Source organism: Lampetra planeri, chromosome 50, assembly GCF_965212315.1.
Source record: "Lampetra planeri chromosome 50, kcLamPlan1.2.h2, whole genome shotgun sequence".
NCBI classification, from domain to species: Eukaryota; Metazoa; Chordata; class Hyperoartia; order Petromyzontiformes; family Petromyzontidae; genus Lampetra; species Lampetra planeri.
Genome location: NC_136156.1, coordinates 675,001 through 684,469, shown reverse-complemented (window position 1 = coordinate 684,469; position 9,469 = coordinate 675,001). Strand labels below are relative to the sequence as shown.

General features: G+C 51.1%; 1 protein-coding gene across 1 annotated transcript in view; it reads left to right on the top strand.

The window, feature by feature from the left end:
* Positions 1-2,436: 2,436 nt before the first annotated feature.
* Positions 2,437-9,469, top strand: part of LOC144734125 (extracellular calcium-sensing receptor-like) — a 60,435-nt gene continuing 53,402 nt past the window's right edge. Inside the window, exon 1 of the mRNA XM_078616192.1 lies at positions 2,437-2,629. The gene's annotated coding sequence lies outside the window, so the exon portion shown is untranslated. The remainder of the gene's footprint in view (positions 2,630-9,469) is intronic.

Sequence of the window (9,469 nt, the reverse complement as noted above, 5' to 3'; positions counted from 1 at the left end):
TATTGCTGGCATTTAGAGAGAAGTGAATGCGTTTGGTCACCAGGGGTCGGTCTGGACGGGTGGTCCGCGGGAACGTTTGCATCGGCCCAAAACGTTTGAGAAACACGGCCCTAGAGGAAAGCGCAAGAACGATCCAGTGACGAACGTCACAATCGCGTCTCGGTTCACACGGCCACGTGGTGCCCGCACGTGATGCTGCGCAAGGGCCGGCCACAGGGCGACCCCGGAGTGTCAACGGCTGCAGGTTGGGATCCCGGCAACGGCAGGTGAACGATGGGACGTGGGACAGGGTGCCTAACAGCCATGTGCGTGTGCGCGTGTGTGAGCGTAGCAACAACGAGCGGTGCGCCGGGTGGCTAAAGCACAGCAAGTTGGCACAGTAGGGGGCACAGGTGGTGCATCAGCCAGTCATCTCGGTCATCTCAGTCAGTCGACCCGTGGCACCTGCTGGGTCTGCCCCGTGACCTCCTGCCAGCGGGCGTTCGACACTTCACGTGGCCTCAAGGTGCACATGGCCTGGCACAAGCGTCGTGGTGACGTCACCGCCACTTAGTGGCGAATGGCGGTTGTTGTTGTAGCAATGCAGGTGAGGTTACAAGGTGACATGGCGGAGAGGTGGTGAGGTCTTGCGAAGGAGACACCTGGGGAAGGGGGCAAGGAGACAGTTGGCAATGGGAGATGGAGGGAGAGACGTTTACATTTTACATTCTCTCAAACTAAAACCTCCTGATAACCTCAACTAATTTTGCCCGTGTGGTTATTTCCGTATTTGGCTCATTTATATTCTCGAAGGTCAATCGCCTCACGTTTGGTAGCCCGCTGTCCCGAGTTCACTCCTGGCCACAGCTCAACATCAGCGACTCGTGATATGATTGTATCCGAACTGGTTCCGGATGCTCCCTCCTTCACGAACCTGCCCTCACCAGCATGGCGAAGTGTGGGCAAACAGCCTCGATGGGCTGGCGCAGGGCGGGGAAGCCTTCATCCAGCAGTGGAATGGCAAGGCTCTCTGTGTAAAGTCATGAATCAAATACCAGCGCCTCTGAGGAAGCAATCTCGTCCAGAATCACGTGACAAGGTTCGTCATTTAGTCCATGGGTGAGTTTAGAAGTCGGTAACCACCGAAGGTAGCAACACTTTAGTCCCACGGCTTCATTTACACGGCCGATACAAGTTCGTTATTTGATAACCGCACTCATTTCAAGCGGTCGTCATATAATGCGCAATTGTGACCCCGAAAATGATGCCACTACGGGTGGTCCCGACAATTGAGTGAATTATCTGGTCTGGTCTGGGCTCGTGGACTAACAACAGTACTGAGCTCACCACTCGTTTTGATTAATCGTCTGTGCACTTCAGGGTTGCTTCGAAACGAGCGGACGTGGTAGTGGTGATTCAGAGGCAAGGGTTAGTGAATCACACACAGGGGTAGGCAACCAAAATAACAAGAATAATTTTTTTTCGAATTCTGTAAAAAGCTCAGCATTTCAAGAGTCACAATGCGTGCGACTACGAGACGGTGGTGGTCCTTGATACATGACGTCACGAAGCAGTCAAGCAAGAGAGCCACCGCTCCCCCCCCTGGGCTCAGCCATCGAACAAAGGCGGCGGTCACCGCATCGACATCATTATCGTCATCATCATCGTCATCGCGCGCTTTCAAATGCGCTTCTGCGGCCGTCTGGAACGATCTTCCTTTCGATATTAGGAAGCCACTGGAGCTATGCACTTTTAAATCTCGATTGAGAACTCGTTTCTTACCAACTGCTTTTAGTGTTTAGTTGTCCTTCACCCGCACCTCCGATGAGCACGGTTGGCTACGTACGGCGCGAAAGAAGTTCAACATACGTACAACGGTGGCAGTGCAGCGGGCACGATTACATTTCTTCCCACATTGCAAAGCTCTGCTGACAATTCACCTGGTCAAACGACCCAATAAAGCATGACCCTTGTGAATAGAGGGCTTACTTAGACTCAGGGTTTCCTGGATAAATACATTACACTGATACTAAGATATTCAAATCTACATCCACCATGTCTTACCTCGTACATGAGTGGCTCTATGAAGGCGCTCTGTATAATTTGATCCATTATTGTGCGCTTACCACCGTCACACACACCAATACAAAGACAACATCCTTCACCCACACACAAATACTCACACACAAACCTCACTCATACACTAACCTCACTCACTCACAAGACTAAACTCACTCACTCACCTACTCACACTCACACCAACCTCACTCACTCGCCGACTCACACTCACACATCGACGCCACACACACTCACACCAACCTTCGCCCCATCTCTCTCCTCCTCCTCCCTCCTCCATCCCCTCCTCCCATCCTTCTCACCCCCCGCCCCATCGCGCCCCTGTCTATAAGCGAGGGGAGCGTGCGCTCCGCTCTGCTGGGACATATCAGAGAAGGCAGCAGCAGCAGCTGAACACGTGCCAAGCCACGCGCGGGGCCACTGCCGCTCAACCAAGTCAGCAGGGCCACCCGTGTGACACGCGGAGACGAACTCGGGCGTCTTCATCTCTCCTCCTGCTCCTCCTCCTGCTCCTCCTCGTCATCCATCCTCCAGAGGCGGGCAGGAATTCCGTTTCGTTACATTTCTGCTCAAGGTGAGCGAGCGCGCGCGCGCGCGTTGACGTGCAGTGGCGGTGGAGGAGTTCCATGTTCTCGGTCGATATGTTTCTGGAACGGCTGCGTTGGCTGAGGGTTGTGAGCTTGGTGTTGGTGTTGGGGGGCGATCGGCGTCAGGCACGGGCACTGAAGCACAGGGGACGCCAACTCCAAAGCAACGCGGGGTTGTTTCAGCCTCGCGTGTTCCTGTAACCCTGCGAGCGGCTTCATCAAAATTCGATACATCACGAGAACAAAACAAGGCGAGATGCACGCCGAGTTGCCGGAACGGCGCGCGTGAGGGTGGAATGGTTGATGGGTGATGGTTGATGGGTGATGGGTGAGGGTTGATGGGTGATGGTTGATGGGCGAGGGTTGATGGGTGATGGGTGATGGTTGAAGCTACGCCGCATCGATATCGTGGGCCAGAGTCTGTCTACTGCTGGATGGGGGTAGCCGTCCCATTCGGTGCGGCGATGTCAAAATATCGCTCGTGTCTGTGCATCGTCATCGCTCCATCTCCCTCTTGGCCGTCCCCTCGCGTGCGGTGTTCCCTCCGCTCCCTCGCCGGTCTCGTTCACTGGGCACCTTCGTTAGCGTCCCTTCTGGCGATGAGTAATTCCCACATCAGCTTTTATTCTCGGGCAGTAGAATGCCCCTCATTTGCCACTGTTGGACGATCCACGCGTTCGCACCCATTACACGCAACGAGCTTGCCACGAGTAGACCGCGTGCCTCGTGACGTCGTCAAGGAGCATCGTGAACCATCGTCACGCCAACTCCCCCGCTCATCCTCGCACCAGAAGCAGCACCAGAAGCAGCAGCGGCAGCAGCAGCAGCGGCAGCACCAGAGGCAGCAGCGGCAGCAGCAGCAGCAGCGGCAGCAGCAGCAGCTTCTGGCTCAGCCATCGAACAAAGGCGGCGGTCACCGTGTCATCGTCGCGCGCTTTCAGATGCGCTGCTGTGGCCGTCTGGAACGCTCTCCCTTCCGATATTAAGAAGCCACTGGAGTTATGTACTTGTAATTAATCTAGATTGAAAACTCATTTATTTACAAAACCGTTTGTTGTGTTTAGTTTGTTGTCATTCCTCCGCACCTCCGATTAGCCACGGTTGGCTACGTACGGTGCGAAAGAAGTTCACCACGTACACACAGACACACGTATGTTCCTCTGCCTCGGTACTATTCTGAGCACGCATCTCGGTCCGCATGCCGCTTCGCTCCCCTGCCAGGTTGTGTCCGCGCATTTCTGATCCACGTTCAACAACCAGAGATCATAATTCGCGTCGTTACGCAGAATACAACATTGCAAAAGAGGTCAGCAGAGAATGTATCCTGCGTGTGCCCGCCTCTCCACACAGTAAAGTAAAATCATGCGTTACACAAATCATTATCTTGTTGTTTGCGTTATGCATTGCATAACTTCGCGTCGAACAAGAACCCTCCATATCTCAAAGAAGAAGGAGTCCTGGCAGCTCACCAGCAACGATTGAAGCAATCCCCTCTCTGCTGCTGCTGCTGAGAGCGCTTTGATGTGTCGCGACGGGCCCAGGGTCCGTCTGGACTTTGATGTGTCTACTTGTGTAAAGACAACTTTGTGTCTACTTGTGTAAAGTCAACTTTGATGTGTCTACTTGTGTAAAGTCAACTTTGATGTGTCTACTTGTGTAAAGTCAACTTTGATGTGTCTATTTGTGTAAATACAACTTTGATGTGTCTACTTGTGTAAATACAACTTTGTGTCTACTTGTGTAAAGTCAACTTTGATGTGTCTACTTGTGTAAAGACAACTTTGTGTCTACTTGTGTAAAGTCAACTTTGATGTGTCTACTTGTGTAAAGACAACTTTGTGTCTACTTGTGTAAAGTCAACTTTGATGTGTCTACTTGTGTAAAGTCAACTTGATGTGTCTACTTGTGTAAAGACAACTTTGTGTCTACTTGTGTAAAGTCAACTTGATGTGTCTACTTGCTTGACGTGGAGAGACGGGCATGTGAAGGTGGCGTGGTGTCAGCTTAACCATCGAGTTACCAGACAGGCGAACAGTGTAGAGTTAAAGGATTGTGTACAAAACATAACCGTGCCCTATATTCACCCATGAGAGTCTTAATAGTCGATATTTACGCACGAGTCTTTGGACAGACGAAATTGAAGAATCGATGGTTGTACTGCCATTCAAGGCTACAACATTCGACTGAGCTTCGTGACGCAGGGCGACTTGGTCGGAACTGTCCATTCAGTTGAGACCCGTGGCTTCAATGCGTTCACCAGATAATAATCACAAAGAGCCGACCCCTCATAGCCTTCACGGGATGCGAGGACGAGTGGTATGAGGCCGGCACCGTCCGTGATGGGGTGAGTTGGCCAGCACCACTCCCGGTCGCCTTTGTCTCCCGAGTGCCGAAGTTTGCACATCACACGCGGCACGACTCATTTGAGGGGTAGAATTGGCTCCGGCAGTCCTCGCTGTCGTTGGGGGCAGTGAGCGGGAATCGCAAAACACAACACGCACATACAATGTAGGTCAATTCACTAATCCCATATCTGCATTTCCCATAAATATGCTAAATTCCTTTGTCAAGGCGCTCTTCCCCCTCCAACCTAGCTTAAATATACGCTCCAAGCCTGGGGTGTTTCATTCAGACGCTGTCTTCCCGACAGACCTGTTCTTCACCTGAGGACGGCTACTTGCGTTGTGGCCGAAACGTCGTGAGAATTATTTTACTATGTTTTATTTTTATTATTTTATTATTTCCCTTCTACGTGATGACTTTACCGAAATAACCAAGAAGACAAACGTAACTAATTAAATCTAATTGATTGTCAGTACTGTGGATAAATACGCGTCTTGCCTCCGCACCGTCGCCCCATGGCTACACGCTGTGCAAGAACGTAGCTGTTGTCATCCTGCGTGCGCGTGCACAACCCATCGAGATGCAGCCCACGCTGAGGTGGTCCCCGTTGTCACGCCGCCATCGCCACGTGACGGTGGCAGCGAGACGTTTGGCCCGATGGCTCTCGCGTGTGTCCGCGTCACTGTCATGTAAATACATCGCGGCTTTTGTGCTCAGCCGGTTCTGTCTGGGTCGGCGATCCCGTAAAATAGATCCATGCCCGGCACATCACATCCAGTATACCCACCCGTGGCTGTAGCCGCTGCTCAGGTGCCTTCTCTGGTCTCGAGCTACCATCGACGTGGTCGACTTTGAGCAGCTCAGCCCAGGGCGTGCCACTAGCGACACGCACAAGGTACCGCGTACAACACGTGCGGGTGGGACATTGGGAGTTTATCTTGAGCACTATTACTACCTCTACAGGGTAACTTACAGCCTTGTTATCGATCCACTGCTGGGTGAAGGCCTCTCAACAGCTTTCGGGCATGCGTGTTGTTTGACCATACTTCACCACGCGGGTGAAGGGGCGAGGGGGGTGAGGGAGGGTGCCAGAGATCGCTTCAGAAGTCACTCGCCATTGATGTGAGTCGTGGCAGGGAATCGAACTGGGGTCGCTGGTTACCATATCGCAGTGCGCTAACCACTGCCCCACCGCTCCGGCCCATTGCCCGTAGAGTCCTCCAGACGGTACAAGCGCAGCCCTGCAGCCGCTTGCTCCTTCCCGCATTAGGAAGCCGCTGGAGCCATGCACTTTCTAAACCGAGGTTGTTTAGTTCGTTGTGCTTACCCCCGCACCTCCGATAAGCGCAGTTGGCTACGTACGGTGCGAAAGAAGTCCAGAATATATACTCACTCGCGCCATTAGCTCGCGAAGTTAGCTGTGAGATCTCTCGTCGTCGTGGTCTGGCTTGTTGGCGTCTCTCCCATTCCCCTTCAACACCACGGACGTGATCGTGGCAGAAGGCCGCCAAGTGGCTGCGGCACTGCTGATGAGGGTGGCGCAGCGTGAACCCCTCAAAGTGACCCAGCGCTCCCCTTCATCATCATCATTATGATGCATTCCCCGCGCTCCCCTGAAGCTCATTACAATTTAAACGCCTCCGCCCTCAAAAACGCTTCGACCGTTCAGGTTAATGCCGCCCTGGGCCACCTGCACCACGACCCGAGCGCAGCGGCTAAGAATCATGTGAAATGCCAAACAATAACCTCAGTTTTAGCATTGAATGCCCCTGCAGTGTGTGTGTGCATGGGGAGTTGGTAGGGCAGCGGTTAACGTCAGCGATTGACACCCGAAGCCGGCCCTGAGCCTCCCTTAGGTCGACTCAGCCTCAAAATGAGTACCTGGTGCGGCGTCTAAACACCGAGACTCGGGAGACAAAGGCAGCCGTGCGTGGGGTGCTGGTCACCCATCAAGCGCCGTGTTTGTCTTCGTAAGTAGGGGGGATATTTGTGTTTGTGTATGAGAGAGTGTGTGTCAGTACGTGAATGTGGGCCGCAGTGTGTGTGTGAATGAGTGTGTGAATGAGGGCGTGTGCAAATATTGCAGATAACTAAGTGATATCGTGATGTAAGGTGTGACGCAGCGACATTGCAGTGGCGATCTTGCCAAAGAAACTGCAGAGTGCAGAAGTTAACTCCCTCGCCTGGTACACAGGAGGTGCAACACACCACGTGGTGGTTGGGTCACACACCACGTGGTTGTTGTTGGGTCACACACCACGTGGTGGTTGGGTGACACACCACGTGGTTGTTGGGTCACACACCACGTGGTGGTTGGGTGACACACCACGTGGTGGTTGGATGACACACTACGTGGTTGTTGGGTGACACACCACGTGGTTGTTGGGTGACACACCACGTGGTCGTTGGGTCACACACCACGTGGTTGTTGGGTCACACACCACGTGGTGGTTGGGTCACACACCACGTGGTTGTTGGGTGATACACCACGTGGTTGTCGGGTCACACACCACGTGGTTGTTGGGTTACACACCACGTGGTTGTTGGGTGACACACCACGTGGTTGTTGGGTGACACACCACGTGGTGGTTGGGTGACACACCACGTGGTTGTTGGGTGACACACCACGTGGTGGTTGGGTGACACACCACGTGGTGGTTGTTGGGTCACACACCACGTGGTCGTTGGGTCACACACCTGAGCATCAATCGGGAGGGGGGGGGCTCTCATTGGGACCCTGAGCCCACGTTATTTTTCCTGGGGCCTCTCTTTCAATTCAAAAAATCTCAGCGACATTACCAAGGACATGAAGGCAAGAGAGAGAGACATGTCATGAGATAAGAGAATAGTGAAGTGAGATAGATACGCAGACGAGAAATCTTAATCCGCATTTTTATGTTAATTTGCTTGTTATATTCATGAGGATTTATATTCGAGCTGCTATGGTAATGCGGCCCTATTCTTTCACGAACCCAGGGCCCCTTGATTCACTTGGGGCCCGCAGATTTTGCTTGGTTTGTTGATTTATTCGCACCGCGACTGCCTGTCGTAGAAACATGGACATTTACACCGCTGCGTTCGGTATCTTTAGCCCTCGCTTTTATAGAACTCCACCAATGCGGCTTTCAGTGCAGAGCCATTCACCGTGAGAACGCCGCCGATAATTCATCACGACCACGAACCACGGCATCCCACTTGTCTCTCGTGAGTCTTTCTCGTTTGCACATTTGTCTCGCTCACGAGCCGCTCTGCGAGATGGGCGCTCGCGAACGCTCACGGGGTCCGGGCGGTCGCCGTGGCTCTCCCTGTGGCACGATGATAACGCGACCACGAAAGTTGTCAGCGGAGAGCCACCGAAAGGAACAAAATAACAAGGCTAATAATATAATAATATTATATAACATCATATAATAATAAAATAACAACGCTAATAATATACTAATATTATATAACATTATATAATAATAAAATAACAACGCTAATAATGTAATAATATTATATAACATTATATAATAACAAATAACAAGGCTAATAATATAATAAAATTATATAACATTATATAATAATAAAATAACAACGCTAATAATAGAATAATAATATATAACATTATATAATAATAAAATAACAACGCTAATAATATAATAATATTATTATATAACATTATATAATAATAAAATAACATCATGTCGGGGTTTTTTTCGCGTAAAAATTTTGGCTTTCGTGGCATTTTCTTACAAAAAAAATAACATATCCCGTGTAACGTGAACCCCATTGTGTAACTGTGTTCACAGACGCAAAACAAACACCCTCCAATGACTAGACCACATCACACAGAGCACCCTCCGGAGCCTCACGGCACGAGAAGGATGCAACACTCCCGTCAACTGCGACATTACAGCCACATTCTGGCAGAAACCAGAGTCTTGAAGATGCCACAGTGGCCGGATCAGCCGTTTCCTTCCCTGCCTCCCTAATCTTTCTAGATTCGCATGTGTTTATGTCCCTATTAGACTAATATATAGAGATTACTTGCACAAGAACCTAACAGTTCTTTGGCGTTTCTTGCTATCAGATCACGTTTGCAGTGGGGGGGTTTTTTTTTCTCCGATTCGCGTGTGTTTTATTTATGACCGTCAAATACATCGTTTGCGAGTTGCGAAATATATTTCATGAGCACCATCGACTCGTTCTCTGCGATATTCATGTTTTTTGTCTTCTGCGTTTGTTGCTTCTGTGCTCACGCACCACGGATTCCCCTTGTAAAATAGACGGGCAATTGGCTAAAGTGCATAACCCGCGCGACAAATCAAACAACCTCCCCATCGCTGCTTTGCGATGGCCTGGGCGGAGACGCGTCGACCAAGATCAAGCTGATTTTGTGTAACCGGGCGAGAAGGCAAGAGACCAGGATGAGTCTCATTTGCGAGTGTGACCTCGCTCACCAACATTACAAAAGCCAAGCACTTACAAAGCAGCAGTGAAGC